The sequence below is a fragment of the Bufo gargarizans genome, chromosome 1, assembly GCF_014858855.1.
Source record: "Bufo gargarizans isolate SCDJY-AF-19 chromosome 1, ASM1485885v1, whole genome shotgun sequence".
NCBI classification, from domain to species: domain Eukaryota; kingdom Metazoa; phylum Chordata; class Amphibia; order Anura; family Bufonidae; genus Bufo; species Bufo gargarizans.
Window position 1 is genome coordinate 341715819 of NC_058080.1, and position 22043 is coordinate 341737861.

The window sequence follows — 22043 nt, forward strand, 5'->3', positions numbered from 1 at the left end:
CTCTCCCCCCCCCCCCCTCCCCCTTATCGGAGGGTTTGATGGTTAGGTTCTTCTTTTTCTCTAAATCCAGTAGTGCTTTGTACTCACTTTTACTACAATTGAAACCACCATGATGGGAAATAAGATTGGATAGATCCCGACAGACTTGATTGACAAAAACATTGATACACGTAGGGTCCCCCAGAGGAGGCATTTTAACACTCTTGTTTTTGAGTGAGGTGAAGGGGCCTTTGCCCTCTTGCGGGATACTGTCACTTAGGCTGTATAGTAGGTGAACATCTTGAAGGATGTCAGATGAGACACCCATCTCTTTGCGATAAGCGCAAAGTGTTTTCGCCATCTGAGCTTTCTAGCAAAGAGGTGGATGTCTCTAACCCAATTAAAGAGGTTAAAACTAGAGGTAGGAACAAATGAGAGGCCCTTGCTAAGCAGGCACATTTCTGTGTCCTGAAGTTGCTGGTTCGAGAGGTTGACTATTTGGTTGCGTTGCCTACCGGCCTGTTGGTCTGAGGTGGTGATTTTTGAAACCCTCGATTGCGTAGAGGGTATGGTGTATCTAAAAAATCTGACCCACCTTGCTCCTGTCTTCCTCTGATTATTCCTCTCCCCTCTACCTCTAAAGTTTTGGGGTCTCCTGTGACCCCTACCCCTTGCTCTATATGCCTGGCTTGTTTCCCTTTCGTTTTCAAGTTTCCATACCCCATGACTTGGGAATAAGGGCAGTGGAATCTTTCCTCTTTACCAGAAGACAACAGTTTTACCCACACAATGTCTTTGCCTTGCGATTACTTAACTTTGTCCTTACAAGAAATGATTTCTTGTTTGACGGGGTCCTCTACCACCAGCTCAGGGGCACCGCGATGGGGAGTTCTTGTGCCCCGTCATATGCAAATCTGTTCCTGGGCTGGTGGGAGAGGACACTGGTCTTCAGCGATGTACCCAGCAGATATGTCCCATGTATCATCACATGGGCAAGATTCATTGACGACGTCTTTGTCTGGAAAGGGGGAGAAATGGATTTCTATGAGTTCGTAAAGGAGCTGAATGTCAATTGCATCAACATGAAACTCACCTCAGTCTTTGAAAAGAAGAACTTGCCTTTTCTTGACATCGTGATCTCAAGGGGCAAGAATGATTTGATACAAAACAGATATCTTCAGGAAGCCCACCTCCACAAACTCACTTCTACATTGGAGTAGCCATCATCCTTTTCCCCTAAAAAAGGGAATTCCAGTGGGACAGTACCTGCACATTAGGAGGAACTGCTCCTCTTGGGAGGCTTTCAAACAACAGGCTAATGATTTAAGAAGTCGTTTTCGGGAAAGGGGCTACCCTGATCCAGTCCTTAAGCTGGCCTTTAAGAGGGCATGTGAGAGTAAGAGGGATGACCTGCTCTACCCCAAACCTAAAAAAAACAGAGTGGTCTGATACGCCTCATAGGCACTTTTGATGCCGCCTCGGAAGAGGTCAAACAGATTCTAAGAAAGCATTGGGAGGTTCTCCTCATCGATCCGGACATTAAGAAGGTGGTTTCCGAAACAGTACAGGTCACTTACCGTAGGGGCCTGAGCCTTAAGGACCGCCTAGTGCACAGCCACTACAGTGAGACACATGATCAAAAAGGGACATGGCTCCAGCGTCCGATCGGTTGTTTTCACTGTAGTGGCTGTGTGGCATGTCGACACAGGGACGATCGTTCTGTGCCAATGTCACCGGTAAAAATGATCAAATTAGACAGTTCATTAATTGTCGCACGAAGGGAGTTATCTACAGGGCCAACTGCAAATGCGGCCTTGAATACATAGGGAAAACTAACCGTGAATTGCGACGACGGGTGGGTGATCACCTGGGTGACGTCAGGAATGATAGAGACACGCCCCTGGCAAAACATGTCAATACGGTACATGGTGGTAATGCGTCGGATTTGAGATTTATGGGAATCAAAGTGGTTGCGAGGCCAAAAAGGGGAGGTGACTGGGACCGGAGATTTTTGCAGAGAGAGACGTGGTGGATCTTCCATCTCCAAACTGTGGTCCCCACGGGGCTGAATGAGCAACTGTCATTCAGCTGCTACATAGAACCTTAATGCATCACCCGGCTCTCCATGTCAGGGGACCGGTCCCAGCCACCACCCCAGGTGGACGTTAAGCATTGACATACCTATGGAGCAGTAGAGCAAGCTGCCCCACTTCAAGTCTGGTTAGGATACCTATAGAGGATGAGCGCTAATCTAGGGTGCATTTTAGCGATTGTTTAGAAACTACAGTTATCTGAGGAACTACCTTATAAACTCTGACATTCCACTAGATTAGCTGCAAGACCGGGCAGACCATTGGAAAATACTTTGTACTAAAGTGGTAGCAAGGGCTGAGCAAACTTGCCCTCTGACTTTACCTTTGCACCACTATACACCCGACTCACACATGAGTAGTAGAGAGCGCTCGCCGCTCAACACACATTAGGTGAAGACGGCCGGTTGCTTGGCTACCTGAATTGATCGGACCTTGGCTTCACTGTGAAGACTGACTGCTCCGAGGGTTACCTAGCAACAGGAAACACGCCTCTACACTATGCGTTATAGGAAGAAGCTTGGTCATGTGACTATAGGCTGAACAGCTGACGTATCACGTGAGAATGACGCCGCATGACGGTGAGGGGGTGTTTGATGGGGGCGGGGCCACACAGCTTTTTAAATGACCCTCGAATGCGGCTCCATTGCCACTGCTACACGCGGGACGCTGAGGAGCACCCGGCCTCCACCCATCTTTATCTGGAAACAGTTGCCATCTAAGACTTGACGGATAAGTAGACGATGCTTATATGCCTGCATATCAAAATGATTTAGCATTATTAAGCATAAGACAGAGACCTTTAACCCTCGCTGTTATTATTATTAGTGTGAGGTCTGCTAAAATGTATAACAATTAGACACTTTGAATCAATGCGATTTGCTTTGTGACTTGACCTGAGCTTTGCGCACTTTGATTTGGACTGGAGTCTCACTGAGGTATTGAAGGCATAGGGTTACTCCTGATTAATTATCCGGGCTGTGATACTTTTACCCGGACAATAATATAAATATAATTTAACTTATAGCATTTGAATCTCCATATGACTAGAGATCAAACACCAGGAATTACTCTATGTCAAGCTATTAAGAGGTTAACTTGACCATAAATCTGGGTCTTTGAAAGGCCTAGTTGGCTTGACCTCATATCATAACCTATCCGTGATGATTGTACATTATAACTAGGGATCACTCTAGGTTATGTGATTAAGAGGTCGACTTGGCCATAGATCTGTGTCATTGAAACACTTGGTCGGTTTGATCTAATATCACAACCCATCTGTGATGATCACACATTGTAATCTATCTGTGGTTTAATAACTTTTGTGCAGTCGCCTATAGAAAAAAATATAGACTGACATCAGATAGGGTGCAATACCATACTCTTTGTGACTCCTTATTTTTGGCTGGAAAATTTACCCTAAGTGAAGGGACCTCCTACAATCTTCTCCCCAGAGAAGTCATCCCATGGTAAGGGACCTCCGGGATACAATTTTGGCCCCTGATGAATCAGACATCATTGAGGAAACGCGTCGGGACACTGTGATTATCTGATATATGTGTGTGTATGTGTATATATATATATATATTATATATATATATATATATATATATATATATATAATGTGACAAGTGACAAAACCAACCTCGCCACTGTGTTTTGGAGGGGGCTGGTTGCTAGCCTCTTGCCTCAGGATTATGGCCCATACTAACTTTAAAGAACACAGGCCGGCCGCACAGCTTAAATCTGTCTTTGGAATTGTATTTTATTATGTGAGGGTACCCAGATGGCTAGTTTAATTGTATTCGTGTGGTCTGAGTGCCATTCACCTAATGATATGCACTCAGACTTGAGCTATCTGGGAATATGTTAAATGTCTGTGGTTGCTTGGAGGGTGTGACATTGTGTGTTTAACTGGTGATTTCTGTCCTGTTGTCCCCGCATGTGTATTGGCGATCTCCCCTTTGTCCTGAGAGATAATTGGATTATCCCTCGGTTGTCTCTGGGGCAGAGAGGAGGAAACCATGATGCATTGTGGGGATGTGCTGTATCTGTTCGGTGCGTATCGCAGTCTCCATTCTGGTCCCCTGGGGGCGTGTCCACCAGATATGGACCTGCATAAATACGGGCGAGTAGCCCTCAATAAAGTGTTCCTGTTTTATCCTTCATCATGCTGAGACTGGTGTTTGGATAACTGATCAAACTGGGGGATTGCTATACGCTGGAGATTTGCTATACTTCCCTGGCATAACTACTAGCTCTTGTAAGAGCTGTTCCTGCTCTCTGGCTGTAGGAGAGGTTCACCCACTAGAGCCTGGAGCCTTCTAGTAGGTCCAGCGTGGGTGGAGGACGGTGAGGCCCCAACCAAGCTACGGCGGTTCGTGGGGTCTGCAGTGCGTACGGTGCCAAGTGGAGTGCTTGGAGTCCTCGGAAAGCACTAGGAGCATCTATCGACGGAGGTACCCGGTCGGGGTGCCAGGCGTTCCGTTATATATATATATATTATACACACAGGTCCTTCTAAAAAAATTAGCATATTGTGATAAAGTTCATTATTTTCTGTAATGTACTGATAAACATTAGACTTTCATATATTTTAGATTCATTACACACCAACTGAAGTAGTTCAAGCCTTTTATTGTTTTAATATTGATGATTTTGGCATACAGCTCATGAAAACCCAAATTTCCTATCTAAAAAAAATTAGCATATTTCATCCGACCAATAAAAGAAAAGTGTTTTTAATACAGTCAACCTTCAAATAATTATGTTCAGTTATGCACTCAATACTTGGTCGGGAATCCTTTTGCAGAAATGACTGCTTCAATGCGGCGTGGCATGGAGGCAATCAGCCTGTGGCACTGCTGAGGTGTTATGGAGGCCCAGGATGCTTCGAAAGCGGCCTTAAGCTCATCCAGAGTGTTGGGTCTTGCGTCTCTCAACTTTCTCTTCCCAATATCCCACAGATTCTCTATGGGGTTCAGGTCAGGAGAGTTGGCAGGCCAATCGAGCACAGTAATACCATGGTCAGTAAACCATTTACCAGTGGTTTTGGCACTGTGAGCAGGTGCCAGGTCGTGCTGAAAAATGAAATCTTCATCTCCATAAAGCTTTTTAGCAGATGGAAGCATGAAGTGCTCCAAAATCTCTTGATAGCTAGCTGCAGTGACCCTGCCCTTGATAAACACAGTGGACCAACACCAGCAGCTGACATGGCACCCCAGACCATCACTGACTGTGGGTACTTGACACTGGACTTCAGGCATTTTGGCATTTCCCTCTCCCCAGTCTTCCTCCAGATACTGGCACCTTGGTTTCCGAATGACATGCAAAATTTGCTTTCATCTGAAAAAAGTTCTTTGGACCACTGAGCAACAGTCCAGTGCTGCTTCTCTGTAGCCCAGGTCAGGCGCTTCTGACGCTGTTTCTGGTTCAAAAGTGGCTTGACCTGGGGAATGCGGCACCTGTAGCCCATTTCCTGCACACGCCTGTACATGGTGGCTCTGGATGTTTCTACTCCAGACTCAGTCCACTACTTCCGCAGGTCCCCCAAGGTCTGGAATCGGTCCTTCGCCACAATATTCCTCAGGGTCCGGTCACCTCTTCTCGTTGTGCAGCGTTTTCTGCCACACTTTTTCCTTCCCACACACTGAGGTGCCTTGATACAGCACTCTGGGAACAGCCTATTTGTTCAGAAATTTCTTTCTGTGTCTTACCCTCTTGCTTGAGGGTGTCAATGATGGCCTTCTGGACAGCAGTCAGGTTGGCAGTCTTACCCATGATTGCGGTTTTGAGTAATGAACCAGGCTGGGAGTTTTTAAAAGCCTCAGGAATCTTTTGCAGGTGTTTAGAGTTAATTAGTGGATTCAGATGATTAGGTTAATAGCTAGTTTAGAGAACCTTGTCATGATATGCAAATTTTTTGAGATAGGAATTTTGGTTTTTTTTATGAGCTGTATGCCAAAATCATCAATATTAAAACAATAAAAGGCTTGAACTACTTCAGTTGTGTCTAATGAATCTAAAATATATGAAAGTCTAATGTTTATCAGTACATTACAGAAAATAATGAACTTTATCACAATATGCAATTTTTTTTAAAAGGACCTGTATATGGTGGGCTATTTACTAACTTCCTTCCCTTCATATAAATATTGATTTTAGGAATGTATTTCATATTGATTGATGTGGTTTTATTGGGTGTGTTAACATTTTAACATTTTAGGGATTGCCTATTATTGTCATTTTGTCATCTTGCAGTGAAGATATTAAATGTAATATTGATAACCAATTGTATGGTCTATGTGTGATCCCATCTGTAGAGAGTGCCCCTCTTAATTTTGTCCACATATTAGGTATCGCCACATCCATAACAACCAGCTCTAAAAATATTACATTAACTAATCACTCAGGTGAACACCGTAAAAAAAAAAAAAAAAAAAAAAAAAAAAAAAAAAAAAAATGTAAAAAAAAAAAAAAACATTTGTCGCATTACATCACACAATCTTCAAAAAAGCATATGCCCCCCAAAATAGTACCAATCAGACCGTCACCTCATCCCGCAAAAAATAAGACCCTACCTAAGAGAATCGGGCAAAAAATTAAAAAAAAAGCTATGGCTCTCAGACTATGGAGACACTAAAATATGATTATTTTTTGCTTCAAAACTGCTATTATTGTGCTGAAGTGAAAAAAATAAAAAGAAGTATACATATTAGGTATTGTCACATGCAATCGTTACGATAAACGCTGTAAAAATAAAAAAAATAAAAACAGTGCCAAAACATTTTTGGGTTACCTTGCCTCACAAAAAAACGTAATATAGAGCAATTAAAAATCATATGTACCCCAAAATAATACCAATAAAACTGGCACCTTATCCCGTAGTTTACAAAATGTGGTCACTTTTTTGAGTATCTACTGTAGGGGTGCATCAGGGGGGCTTCAAATGAGACATGGCATCTAATAACCAGCTCAGCTAAATTTGCCTTCTAAAAACCATATGGCATTCCTTTCCTTCTGCGCCCTGCCATTTGCCCGTACAGCAGTTGACGATCACATGTGGGGTGTTTCTGTAAATCGCAGAATCAGGGCAATAAATATTGAGTTTTATTTGGCTGTTAACCCTTGCTTTGCTACTGGAAAAAATCTGCCTTCCAAAAACTAAATGGTGCTCCTTTACTTCTGTGCCCTGTCATGTGGCCTTACATCAATTTACGACCACATGTGGGGAGTTTCTGTAAACCATAGAATATGGGTAATAAATGTTGAGTTTTGTTTGGCTGTTAACCCTTGATATGTTGAAGAAAAAAAATGGATTAAAATGCTAAATCTGCCAAAAAGGTGAAATTTAAGAATTTGATCTCCATTTTCCATTAATTCTTGTGGAACACCTAAAGGGTTAACAAAGTTTGCAAAATCAGTTTTGGGTAACTTGAGGGGTTTAGTTTTTACAATGGGGTCATTTGTGAGGGGTATATGTAAGCCCCATAAAGTGACTTCAGACCTGACCTGGTCCTTAAAAAGTGGGTTTTGGCAATTTTCTTAAAAATTTTAAGAATTGCTTGTAAAATTCTAAGCCTTTTAACGTCCTAAAAATAAAGTAGACATAAGGGGAATGTTAAGTAATAAATATTTTGAGGTATCACTGTCTGTTTTATAAGCAGAGAAATGGAAATTTTGAAAATTGCAAATTTTTCAATTTTTTGGGTAAATTTGGATTTTCTTTTTAAATAAATGTGAAATATATTGACTCAAATTTATGACGTACAATGTGTCACGAGAAAACAATCTCTGAATGGCTTGGATAAGTAAAAGCATCGATAAAACAAGTTGTACAAATACAGGCCACTGGAAAATAATCTTTATTTCGAATACATCGATGCAGGTAAAATAGGGCTGGGGACAACCTTCAACCGACACCATGCTAGCTAGCGACAGTCGTTTCGCACACCTGTGCTTCCTCCGGCTGCCAAATTGATGTCATGTATGTGCACCGGTTTTTATGCTTCGTCAAGCAAGGCCGTCATGGCAACCAGTCATGCCAAAGCTCAAACAAATAGGCATATCCATGCCTCACTGCATTTGAAATCAACAATCCAAAACATGACCCCTACAAACAATCAGCAATATAACAGACAATTAAATGAATACATTAAGGTCATTTTGTTCATTTAATCGTAATGCTCCCGTGGCATCTGTGCGAATAATCCACCGCACCTCTTTCTGAAGCAAGAGGCGATGTCTATCACCACCCTGCATCATCGGAGGGATGGCTTTGATTCCAGCAAAGCTGAGGTATTTAATATACGTATATCCCTACGTATATGGTCTATGAGGCGGGGGCAACCATTTCCTGATTTTACCGAGTTTAGTTGCTCCCTAAACCTCTCGTACATAGGCCTGATGGTTTTGCCCACATAAAAAGCCCTGCATCTGCAATTGACAACATAGACCACAAAGGCAGTCTTACACATAATAAACTGGGTTATCCTATGGTTTACACCTCCAATGGTAAGCACTTTCTTCTGATAATTATAGCTACAAAAAGAGCAGTCGCCACATTCAAAGTTGTCACATGGTTTCCTTCCTGTTAGCCAATTCTTTGTGGTTTATTTTTTCCCTTAAAGTGACTACTGACCAATCTGTCCTTAAGTGTGTGACTCCCTTTAAACGTGACCACCGGCCTTTTTTCCACAAATTTTGCCAAACTCTGTTCATTTCTAAGTATGTCCCAATTGTTTAAAATGACCTGTTTAATCTGATCCAACATAGGGCTGAGTTCAAATGTGAACACAAATCTACCTTCACTTTCTACATCGCAACTTTTTTTTTTACCATTGCAATGCAGTAATTCCTTGTGTGTGTGCAATTGTGCCCTGCGCATAGCATTATCCAATCCACAAGTTGTATGAAAACCCATTGCAACTAATTCTCTACTGCATCACGGTAGCTTTCACCCATGCACCGTAAAGGAAGCTGTACCATATGGACAATATGTGAGACTAAGATGAATCAATAACACCAATAAAGGGTGTGCCAGACAAATTAAGGCCTCATGCACACGACCATTGTGTGCACCCGTGGCCGTTGTTCCGTTTTCCGTGATTTTCTGCGGATCCATTGACTTTCAATGGGTCAGTTGAAAACTCGGAAAATGCACCGTTTGTCATCCGCCTCAGTGATCCGTGTATCCTGTCCGTCCAAAAAATATGACCTGTCCTGTTTTTTTGACGGACAACGGTTCACGGACCCATTCAATGGGTCCGTGAAAAAACACAGATGCACACAAGATTGGCATCCGTGTCCGTGATCCGTGGCCGTAGGTTTCTTTCATACAGACGGATCCGAAGATCCATCTGCATAAAAGCTTTTTCAGAGCCGAGTTTTCACTTCGTGAAAACTCAGATCCGACAGTATATTCTAACACAGAGGCGTTCCCATAGTGATGGGGACGCTTCTAGTTAGAATATAGTATGAACTGTGTACATGACTGCCCCCTGCTGCCTGGCAGCACCCGATCTCTTACAGGGGGCTGTGATCCATACAAGTAACCCCTCAGGTGCCGCACCTGAAGGGGTTAATTGTGCGTATCATAGCCCCCTGTAAGAGATACGGGGCTGCCAGGCAGCAGACCCCCCTCCCTCCCCAGTTTCAATTTCATTGGTGCCCAGTGTGCGGCCCCCCCCCCCCCAAGCCCCCCCTCCTTCCCTCCTTCCCTCCTTCCCTCCCTCCCTCCCTCCCTCTATTGTATTTATAACATTGGTGGCCAGTGTGCGGCCCCCCCTCGGCCCCCTTCCCTCTATTGTATTTATAACATTGGTGGCACAGTGTGCGGCCTCCCCTCTCCCCCCGATCATTGGTGGCAGCGGAGTTCCGATTGGAGTCCCAGTTTAATCGCTGGGGCTCCGATCGGTAACCATGGCAACCAGAACGCTACTGCAGTCCTGGTTACTTAGCAATATTAGAAGCATCATACTTACCTGCTGGCTGCTGCGCTGTCTGTGACCGGCTGGGAGCTCCTCCTACTGGTAAGTGACAGGTCTGTGCGGCGCATTGCTTAATGATCTGTCACTTAGCAGTAGGAGGAGCTCCCGGGCGATCACAGACAGCGCAGCAGCCACCAGGTATGATGCTTCTAATATTGCTAAGTAACCATGGCAACCAGGACTGCAGGTGCGTCCTGGTTGCCATGGTTACCGATTGGAGCCCGAGCGATTAAACTGGGACTCCGATCGGAACTCCGCTGCCACCAATGATCGGGGGGGGGGGGAGGGAAGAGGGGAGGCCGCACACTGTGCCACCAATGTTATAAATACAATAGAGGGAGGGGCCGCACACTGGCCACCAATGTTATAAATACAATAAAGGGAGGGGGGGCCCACACACTGTGCCACCAATGATATTCAAACTGGGGAGGGAGGGGGGTTCGGCCCCTGCTGCCTGGCAGCCCCTGATCTCTTACAGGGGGATATGATACGCTCAATTAACCCCTTCAGGTGAGGGGTTAATTGTGCTGATCACAGCCCCCTGTAAGAGATCGGGTGCTGCCAGGCAGCAGGGGGCAGTCATGTACACAGTTTGTAGTATATTCTAACTAGAAGCGTCCCCGACACCATGGGAACGCCTCAGTGTTAGAATATACTGTCGGATATGAGTTTTCACGATGTAACTCAAATCCGATGGTATATTCTAACAGAGGCGTTCCCATGGTGATGGGGACGCTTCAAGTTAAAATATACCATCGGATTGGAGAAAACTCTGATACGATGGTATAAAAGGGACTCCTGATTTTACATTGAAAGTCAATGGGGACGGATCCATTTGCAATTGCACCATATTGTGTCAACGTCAAACGGATCCGCCCCCATTGACTTGCATTGTAATTAAGAACGGCTCCGTTTGACTCCGCACGGCCAGGCGGACACCAAAATAACTTTTTTTTTTCATGTTCGGATCACGGACCAACGGAAACCCGTTTGGCGGACCGTGAAAAAATACTGTTGTGTGCATGAGGCCTAAGAGAAAGATTCACTAGGAGAGGGAATTTGACTGGGGGATTGGATAATGCTATGTGCAGGGCACAATCGCACACACAAGAGTAATTACTGCGACGTAGAAAGTGAAGGTAGATTTGTGTTCACATTTAAATTCAGCCATATGTCGGATTGGATTAACCACCTCCCAACCGCCTAACGCACCGATGTGTCCGGGAGGTGGTTGATTTGTTCCTCCTGGACGCATCGGCGCGTCATCTCGCGAGACGCGAGATTACGTCACAGTCGGCCCGCGCATGCGCATCGCGGGCCGGCATTTCGCAGCAAAGTATTTCGTCAGCAACCTGCCGGCCACGATCATTGGCTGGCAGGTTGCTGATTTAAAAAAAAAAAAACAAGCAGCCATTTAACCCATCATATTTGTAAATATGATGGGTTATATGGCTGCTGTGCTCCTCTGCTCCTTCTTTTGGTCGGTTGGTTCCAGCAGAGGAGCAGAGCAGCACACATCACTGTGAGTACCCACTACACCAAACTTAGCCCCCAGATCACCCCTATTAACCATTTGATTGCCCCTGTCAATCACTAGTGAAAGGAAAATAGTGATCAGTGCAAACTGTCACTTTTTTTTTTCACTGGTATTGACCGTTAGGTAGTTTAGGGATCGGTTAGCGCCCAGCCCACCGCACCGCAGTCAGTTATTCGCTGATTAGCGTATCGCTAATCAGCATTTGTACTTTTATAGTATCTGGAAGTGATCAAAACTGATCACGGTCAGATCTATAATTGTATTAGTGTCACTTTAGTTCTCCCTCCACCCAAAACGCAGTGTTTGCCCGATCAGGCCTGATCGGTCGCCCACACATGCGTTCGCCCACGCCCGCCCCACCGCAGTGAGAAAAAAAAAAATTTTGGGATCGCTGCACATTCACTTTACACGCACTGCGGCGATAAAAAAATCAGTTTTGATATTTTTTTATCAACCGCAGCGGCCTCCGGTACTTCGCTAGCCTCCCATTTGTAAGACAGGCTTGCTTTTTTTTTCTTGGGTAGTCTCAGGGAATACCCCTAAATTTAGTTGCCCACATGTCAAACAGGAGGTATTCTTCTGAAGAGGCCTACAGGCTTCTGACCCAGTCAGATGAGGAGTGGGAACCCTCATCTGATGAATCCAGCGGGTCAGAATACGAACCTGTAGAAAGCAGTGGCTCTCTGACCCAAAGTTCGGACGAGGAGGCTGAGGTCCCTGATAGAACCAGGCGTACCCGGCCCCGTGTCGCTAGACCGCAGGTTGCGCAGGATCCGCTTCAAGAGCAGCAGAGTGGGGCTGGTGCTGTCGGATTACGTGGTGAGGCATACACCAGCAGCCCAGCCCTTCCTGGACCTAGTACCAGCACTGCCGTAGAACATGGTGAAGTAGCGAGCACCAGAAGGGCAGTTGAAGCTGGTACGGTGGCACGTGCAGTAGTGACCCCGTCGCAGCCACCGCAAAGACGTGCCCATAGAGCCCCTAGAATCCCAGAGGTGCTGGCAAACCCTGATTGGCAGTCCCCAACTTCAGCCGCACCTGTAGTTCCCCCTTTCACCGCCCAGTCTGGAGTTCGGGTTGAGACAGCTCAGATCGGTTAACTAAAAAGCATGAATTGCGGTCATATTGGTCCACGAACCCAAGTCATCACATGCCCATGTTCTCTGCTGCTATGTCCAGGACACGATTTGAGACCATCCTGCGTTTTTCTGCACTTTAGTGATAACAGCACCTCCCGTCCCAAGGCCACCCTGCTTTTGACCGGCTCCACAAAATTCGGCCCATCATAGACCATTTCAACCTGAAATTTGCAGATATGTATACCCCAGAGCAAAACATCTGCGTAGACGAGTCCCTTATACATTTTACCGGGCGCCTTGGCTTCAAATACATCCCAAGCAAGCGCGCCCGGTATGGGGTCAAATTGTATAAGCTCTGTGAAAGGGCCACAGGCTATACACACAAATTTCGTGTCTATGAGGGAAAAGATCAGACCCTGGAGCCGGTCGGTTGCCTGACTACCTGGGGAGCAGTGGGAAGATAGTCTGGGACTTGGTGTCACCCTTATTCGGCAAGGGGTACCATCTTATGTGGACAATTTTTACACAAGTGTGGCCCTCTTTAGGCATTTGTTTATAGAACGGATTGGCGCCTGTGGTACCGCGCGAACTAGTCGCGCGGGCTTCCCCCAACGGCTCGTTAGCACCCGTCTTGCAAGGGGGCAGAGGGCCGCACTGTGTAACGAAGAACTGCTCGCGGTGAAATGGAGAGACAAGCGTGACGTTTACATGCTCTCCTCCATTCACGCAGACACGACAATACAAATTGAGCGAGCAACCCGTGTCATTGAAAAGCCCCTCTCAGTCCACGACTATAACCTTCTCATGGGAGGGGTGGACTTCAATGACCAGATGTTGTCTCCGTATTTAGTTTCCCGCAGAACCAGACGCTGGTATAAGAAGGTGTCTGTATATTTAATTCAATTGGCTCTGTACAATAGTTTTGTTCTTTACAGTAAGGCTGGGAGAACTGGATCCTTCCTCAAATTTCAGGAAGAGATCATCGAGAACCTCCTGTACCCAGGAGGTTCCGTGGCCCCATCCACCAGTGTAGTTAGCCGTCTACACGAGCGACATTTCCCCAATGTCGTTGCTGATACCTCAACCCACCCGTCACCCCGAAAAATATGTCGTGTCTGTAGCAGGAGTGGAATAAGGCGTGACGCCTGCTATTTCTGTCCTGACTGTCCTGACCACCCTGCCCTATGCTTAGGGGAGTGTTTCCGAAAGTACCACACACAGGAACACCTAGCATAGGGATAATCTCACCAGGATAGGCACACAGGGCTATTAGGGCCCATTCACTCACTGCTGCAAACGTCTCCTTTCACCTGGGACAAAGTGCATAACGCACTTCGCCACATCTTTGGGCGATTTGCGCTTTGCACATTGACCCATGGGGAAGGAGAGGTTTGTTCTATAAAGGTAAAAAAAAAAAAATAAAAAAAAAAAAGCACCTGTAAGCAAACACGTTAATGTTTAGTTCAAAAAGTTAAAGTTTACATGTTCTGTTCCAAAGTTAATAAAATTATTGCGTTGCGGCCTGGTTTTTTCTTTTTTCTTTTTTTCTTTTTTTACCTTCCAGGTGGGCCAACCGATCTACTAGCTGCAGCACTGATGTGCATTCTGACAGAAGCATTGCGCTGCTGTCAGATTACACGCAAGTCGGTGTATGCGGCGCTGCAAGACGAGATTTTCTCCTCTGCAGTAACAGATACGTTTGCCGAGGCATACGAGCTGAGGAGGAGGCGGTGTTCCTATGCTTTGGCAAACACTTTGTGTGTGTGTATGTATAGAGTATAGAATATATATATATATATATATATATATATATATATATATATAAAAATCCCGGCAATGATTTATTCAACCACATCAATTGATGCGAATGGAGAAATCTGGTTTGCCAGGGCATACGAGCTAAGTGGGTATGGATGTAGGGTGGAGCTCCTATGTCCTGGCAGACGCCTTTCCCCTCCTTTTTTTTTTGGGCAGAGATTTTTTTCATCCACATTGATCTATGCGAATGAAGAAATCTGTGCCGTTCATTTTTTTCTTTCAGCCCAGAGGCTGAACGGAAAAAAAAATCTCATTACCTGTATGCTCAATATAAGGAGAATAGCAGAAACTCCTAATGCTGGCCATACATGTAATGATTGCGGAGACCCTCAAATGCCAGGGAAGTACAAACACCCCACAACTGACCCCATTTTGGAAAGTAGACACCCCAAGGTATTTGCTGAGGGGCATATTGAGTCCATGAAAGATTTAAATTTTTGTCCTAAGTTGGCGGAAAGTGAGACTGTGAGAAAAAACAAAAAAAATAAATCAATTTCCGCTAACTTATGCGAAAAAAAAAAAATTCTATGAACTTGCCAGGCCCCTCATTGGATACCTTGGGGTGTCTTCTTTCCAAAGTGGGGTCACATGTGGGGTATTTTTACTGCCCTGGCTTTTTAGGGGCCCTAAAGTGTGAGAAGAAGTCCAAATGTCTAAAAATGCCCTCCTAAAAGGAATTTGGGCACCTTTGCGCATCTAGGCTGCAAAAGTGTCACACATCTGGTATCGCCGTACTCAGGAGAAGCTGGGGAATGCTGGGTGAGATAAACATCTTGGTCAAATGCCAACTTTGTATAAAAAAATTGGAAAAGTTGTCTTTTGCCAGGATATTTCTCTCACCCAGCATGGGTATATGTAAAATGACACCCCAAAACATATTCCCCAACTTCTCCTGAGTACGGCGATATCAGATGTGTGACACTTTTTTGATGCCAAGGTGGGCAAAGGGGCACATATTCCAAAGTGCACCTTTCGGATTTCACCGGTCATTTTTTACACATTTTGATTGCAAAGTACTTTGATTGCATAAGTGACCCCATTTTGGAAAGAAGACACCCCAAGGTATTCTGTGAGGGGCATGGTGAGTTCCTAGAATTTTTTATTTTTTGTCGCAAGTTAGTGGAATATGAGACTTTGTAAGAAAAAAATAAAATAATAAAATCATCATTTTCCGCTAACTTGTGACAAAAAATAAAAAGTACTATGAACTCACTATGCCCATCAGCGAATACCTTAGGGTGTCTACTTTCCGAATTGGGGTAATTTGTGGGGTTTTTCTACTGTTTGGGCATTGTAGAACCTTAGGAATCATGACAGGTGCTCAGAAAATCAGAGCTGTTTCAAAAAGCGGAAATTCACATTTTTGTACCATAGTGTGTAAACGCTATAACTTTTACCCAAACCATTTTTTTTTTTGCCCAAATTTTTTTTTTAATCAAAGACATGTAGAACAATAAATTTGGTGAAAACTTTATATATGGATGTCGTTTTTTTTGCAAAATTTTACAGCTGAAAGTGAAAAATGTCATTTTTTGCAAAAAAAATCGTTACATTTTGATTAATAACAAAAAAAGTAAAAATGTCAGCAGCAATAAAATACCACCAAATGAAAGCTCTATTAGTGCGAAGAAAAGGAGGTAAAATTCATTTGGGTGGTAAGTTGCATGACCGAGCGATAAACGGTGAAAGGAGTGTAGTGCCGAAGTGTAAAAAGTGCTCTGGTCATGAAGGGGGTTTCAGCTAGCGGGGCTGAAGTGGTTAAACAGGTAATTTTAAACAATTGGGACATACTTAGAAATGAACTGAGTTTGGCTAAATTTGTGGAAAAAAAGCCGTGGTCACATTTAGAAGGAGTCACACTTAAGGACAGATTGGTCAGTAGCCGCTTTAAGGAAGAAAAAAACCACAAAGAATTGGCTAACAGGAAGGAAACCATGTGGCAACTTTAAATGTGGCAACTGCTCTTTTTGTAGCTATAATTATCAGAAGAAAGTGCTTACCATTGGAGTTGTAAGCCATAGGATAACCCAGTTTATTATGTGTAAGACTGCCTTTTTGGTGTATGATGTCAATTGCAGATGCGGGGCTTCGTATGTGGGCAAAACCATCAGGCCTATGTACGAGAGGTTTAGGGAGCACCTAAACTCGGTAAAGTCAGGGAAAGCCTCATGGACCATGTACCTAGGGTCCATGGAGGTGATATTAAATACATCAACTGGAATCGAAGCCGTCCCTCCGATGATGCAGGGTGGTGATAGACATCGCCTCTTGCTTCAGAAAGAGGCGCGGTGGACTATTCGCACAGATGCCACAGGAGCATTAGGATTAAATGAACAAAATTACCTTAGTGTATTCATTCAATTGTCTGTTATATTGCTGATTGTTTGTAGGAGTCATGTTTTGGATTATTGATTTCAAATGCAGCGAGGCATGGATCTGCCTATTTGTTTGAGCTTCCGCGTAACTAGTTGCCATGACAACCTCACTTTACGAAGCATAAGAGCCTGCGCACATCCATGTCTTCACATTGGTAGCCGGAGGAAGCACAGGTATGCGAAACGGCTAGCGTGGTGTCGGTGGAAGGTTGTCTGCCCCAGCTCTATTTTATCTGTATCGATGTATTCGAAATAAAGAAGATTATTTTCCAGTGGTGAGTGCCGCCTGTATTTCTACAACTTGTTTATTGAGTATTTTTGCTTACTATTAAAGGCAGTGCACCACGTACACTGGGTGTTACGGGGTCAATAGGACACAGTAACCACATAGGAGTGGTCCAGTAATGCCGCCCGCTTTTTTGTTGTCTTTATTGGCTGTGCACAAGTAAAAGCGTTCTAAAGCTATTACCACATAAAATGACATATGTCAGATTTGCTAATTTAGGCCTTGTCAGGAAGGGGGCAAATGGCCCGGATGTTAAGTGGTTAACATGTTACCCATCAAAAGGTATAGATTGGAGAGGGCTCACCTACTAGTCAAAAATGGTATGGGTGCTCCTACAAGAGGATTTACCCACTCCTCTAAAAATATGTAACAAGAAATATAGAGCAGTAGGGCACACCAGCACTTGGATTACACACGGAGAGTTTTTGATATAACAATATATATTTATTGTAACACATAAAACTATCTATTCCGACATATTATAATGCATAGCTAAAATCCATAAAATGTATTTTATGGATTTTAGCTATGCATTATAATATGTCGGAATAGATAGTTTTATGTGTTACAATAAATATATATTGTTATATCAAAAACTCTCCATGTGTAATCCAAGTGCTGGTGTGCCCTACTGCTCTATATTTCATGTTACCCATCAAGTTTAACTCAGCTGCACCTGTATACTTCTACTCCACAATGGCTCCTGAGATGGAGACACTGCCTGCAGACCTGAATGTAATAACTGTGCTTGCCAAACCAGCACTCCTCACAGGGACACACCCTGAAACATACAGCGATAGTTTGCAGGGAACACCCGCTGCATATGAGAACCTTTCAAGGAACACTCCAGGATAAATCTCAGCTCAATCATCCCATGGAACACCCGATGGGGAAAATAAACTCTGGAAACCACTTCTAGTTCTGTCATGTTATGCAGTTAATTCTGGGTCACACCTCCAGCTCTATAACATGCATATAACTTTGGAACACTTTCGGCACTTCATATGATATATGATACATGTAAGGGTGTAACTACCATAGCGGCAGACCATGCGACTGGTATGGGGCCCAAGGAAAGAGGGGGCCAAGTCTTAGTTGGAATTATCTTCTATTCTACTGGAGGTGAAAACTTGGGCAGGACTCTACCCTCTAAAGGAAAAACTTTTAGCAAATGAAGCAGTGAAAAAATTGCCCAAAAGTCATTGAAAGGGGTTTAGGCAGAAACCTTTCTGTCCTGTGTTTCATGCTCCCATGCCTGCTTTGATCCCTGCTATGTGGCCCTTACTTGTCTATGTACGCCACTGGATACATGATACTCTGGAAACCACTTCCAGCTATATAATATCAGGCAACCATACTGGCCTTCACAGCAACAGGAGCCTCTGTATGTGTGAGCTTCATTGTCCTAGACAGAAGAAAAAAAAAAAAAAAAAAAAAAATTCGTCTGATTTTCTAATGATTTATCTTCTATCCTAGATGGGGGGAGCAAGACATTAACCCTTTGTGTGCGCTGCCTGATGGACGATAAGGAAAGAATAGATAAGCTTTGTGTCAGGGAACAGAGAGGAAGGAAAGAGGGTGCATTCTGACTCCACCCACAACCCCTGTCCCTGCCTACATACACTACCCTCCCTAGGCGACGGGGCGTAACTGGGCGACGTTCCTTACTTACATAAGTGCACAGAGGAAAGATACAGAAGGTCAACAAGCCATGGGTCAGAAACAGGAGAAGCGGGAGTAGAAATGGAGCAGGCAAATGTAAAGTCAACAGTCAGAGCCGAGGTCAATCCAGGAGAGCAAATACATACAAAGAATGAGCCGAGGTCACAAGGTCAGGAGGTTGATCAGAACAAGCAGCCGCAGACTAGAACCAAGGAACAAGGAAGCTCCAATGGACCAGCATCACAGGCAACCTGTAGCCAGCAGGTTGCCTGTATTTATAGTGGGGAGTGAGGGTCATGTGACGTGGCCAGTGTCATATGACCGACAGACAGACAAGTCGAGCACCGAGTGATCAGCTCGGCGCTCAAGGCAGGCCTAGGAGCAGGGAGTCTCCCAGTTAGCAAAGCCGCCCTGGGAACGAGGCCGAACACAGATCCTCGCTCCTGAAGCTAAGCAGCAGGTCTGTGGCTGATGGGAGACCAAGTGCGCCTTCGGTGCCCCGTTACACTTTGACAATGACCTGATGTGAAAGTTGGATCCTGTCTTATCGGACATTCTATTCCTGCCTGTAATGATATCACAACTGTGTATAGATAATGTAAGCAGGGGACTGCAGTAAAGTGATCTGTACAGACCACGAATGGCGCCTATTATTCTTAGTGGAAAGAATATTACTAGTACTACTCACTGTGTATATTCCACCTAGGCCCCCACAGTAATAATCCTCTATTATTAATACTGGTCCAGTATGACTCCTCCTGAGCCTGGGCTGAGACACATTTTCCCCACAAAAATAACCTCTCTGGGCAGCAAGCAATCGTTAAACTGAAGAAATACAACTACTGCTGCCCTCACTCCCTGACTGGTCTGAGTGGTGCAGCAGGCCAGGCACTGTTTAGTTTATAAAATTGTGCCTCAGCTCAGTGTCTAAGGCTACTTTCTACTAGTGGCAGGACGGATCCGACAGGCTGTTCACCCTGACTATAATGGGGACGGGGGCGGAGCGCAGGCGCATTACTAAAAGGTCAGACATGCAGTACTTTCAGTCTGGCAGCCTTTCGCCGTGCTGTGCTGGAGCTCAATGGGGACGGAGCGGCGGTTCGGCGAAATAGCGGCAGGACAGATCCGACAGGGTGAACAGCCTGTCGGATCCGTCCTGCCGCTAGTGTGAAAGTAGCCTTAGGGTCCATTCACACGTCCGCAATTTCGTTCCGCATTTTGCGGGAACGCAATTGCGGACCCATTAGTTTCTATGGGGCAGCACAATGTGCTGCCCAGATACGGAATTGCAGACCCATACTTCCGGGTCCGCAATTCCGTTAAGAATCTGTCCTATTCTTGTCCGCAATTGCGGACAAGAACAGGCATATTCTATCAGTGCCGGCAATGTGCGGTCCGCAAAATGCGGAACGCACATTGCCGCTGTCCATGTTTTGCGGATCCGTGGATCCGCAAAACACGTTGCGGATGTGTGAATGGACCCTTAGGCTGAGCCTCAGAGGGACTTAAACTTGGTCAGTGACTGTCTGGACTCTGCAGAGATACTTGTCTGGACCTGAGACTGAGGAGGGAAGACCTGGCTGCAGCCCTGAAGCTTACAGGGACCCAGCTCAAAACCTGATTCCAAAGCAGGATATAAAAGACCAAGAGGAAGCTGAAGTGCCATGAGAGCCAGTCCAAGCAGGGCCATGGCAGTCAGGCGGTGCTGGTGAAGGATGACCAGAGACAGTACTGTCTCTGGGATGCCATCTGCCCATCTCTGCTGTCCACTCCATATACCAGGGTAGGCCTGGTATATGGGCAGCAGAGATGGGCAGAAACTGCAGAAGGCATCCCAGAGAGGCATACTGTCTCTCAGTCAGTGTCCCTGGGCTGGTCATTCTTCACCAGCACCCTGACTGCCATGATGCCATCTACTTGGCAGCCTTGGCCTGGCTCTCATGGCACTGGCACAGTGGCACTTCACTAGTTCACTCATATATTACCCCTAACGCCTACCCTCAGCCCATGCCAACATACACACTGTGACTGACCTAATTCACTCAGGGTGGGACTGGGAATGACACTGACTGCAGTGTCACGTACTCTGTCAGGGTCGCTTTCAGGCTGCCTGTCTGGACTCTGGATAGACTCTCTGACCTGACCGCTACAAGTACTGAAGCAGGGACAGTGCGGCAGCCATCTTCTGCTTCTATCTTCTTGCTCTGGCTCCTGGCTCCGCACTGTCTTTCCTGCCTGGAAGGTGGGCGGAGCCTATCAGTGTGATCGTACTGCGCCCCGCCTCCTCACTCTGCTCTGCTGTGCTGTGTGAAGAAAAAAAACACAGCATCAGCCATTTAAGATTTTGTTGTTGCAGCGGACAGCGCCCCCCTGCAGTGTGGTGCCCGGGGCAACGGCCCCCCCGCCCCCCCCCCCCCCCCCACGCTACGCCCCTGCTTAGTGGCTATTGTGAAAACTGCAGGATTTTATGTTTTTTGTTTAAATATAGTGACATGGAAATAACATCACCATAACATCACCAACAAAAAAATATCAAAAATATATTAAACATAAAAATGTGATTTAAACAATATGTTATTTTCTGATGACACATTTCCTTTTTGTCTACATGCCAGAGCAGATTTTATAAATTATTATTTTGGGGCTTTTTAAAAATGTAGCTTTAATAATCACATAGAGCTGTCATCAACTCATCTCTTTGGTCATGACTATAGGCAAAGGACAACATATTGTTTACAAAAGATCTATACAGATGTGTTAGTCCTTACCTTTTCACAATTTTGAAATAGCTTTGATAAAAAACTCATGCATTTCTTACATTATAAAGAGCAACACAATTTTTTATAATGCAAAGCTAGTCTTAAGTTCTTAACATCTTGAAACTGGTGAAAAGATAAGGAAGGACACATCTGTAGGCTTTTACCTTTGTAGGCTTTGATATTATGTATGAGTGGATTCCTTCCATATAGAACCAAAGATCTTATTTATATTAAGAAAACATTTACTGCTATCTAATGTACACTCACTCTGTTATCATTAATAGGGTTGTGGCAAGTTTTCCATTACAGAGACTCGTCTATTTCTGGCAATCCTGACGAGAATGATTGAAGTGGCAGGGCGATTGCTTGGCCTGCTGCTCCATCAACACAGGGGAACAGGATTGGTGGGGGTCCCAGCAGTCAGACCCCCATGATCAGTTAGTTATCCCATATCCTGTGGACAGGGAATA

The 22043-nt window shown here is 44.9% G+C and overlaps 1 protein-coding gene across 1 annotated transcript in view; it reads left to right on the forward strand.

Annotated features, from left to right (window-relative positions):
* Window positions 1-22043, forward strand: part of LOC122927160 (protein unc-13 homolog A-like) — a 2447183-nt gene that overhangs the window by 312849 nt on the left and 2112291 nt on the right.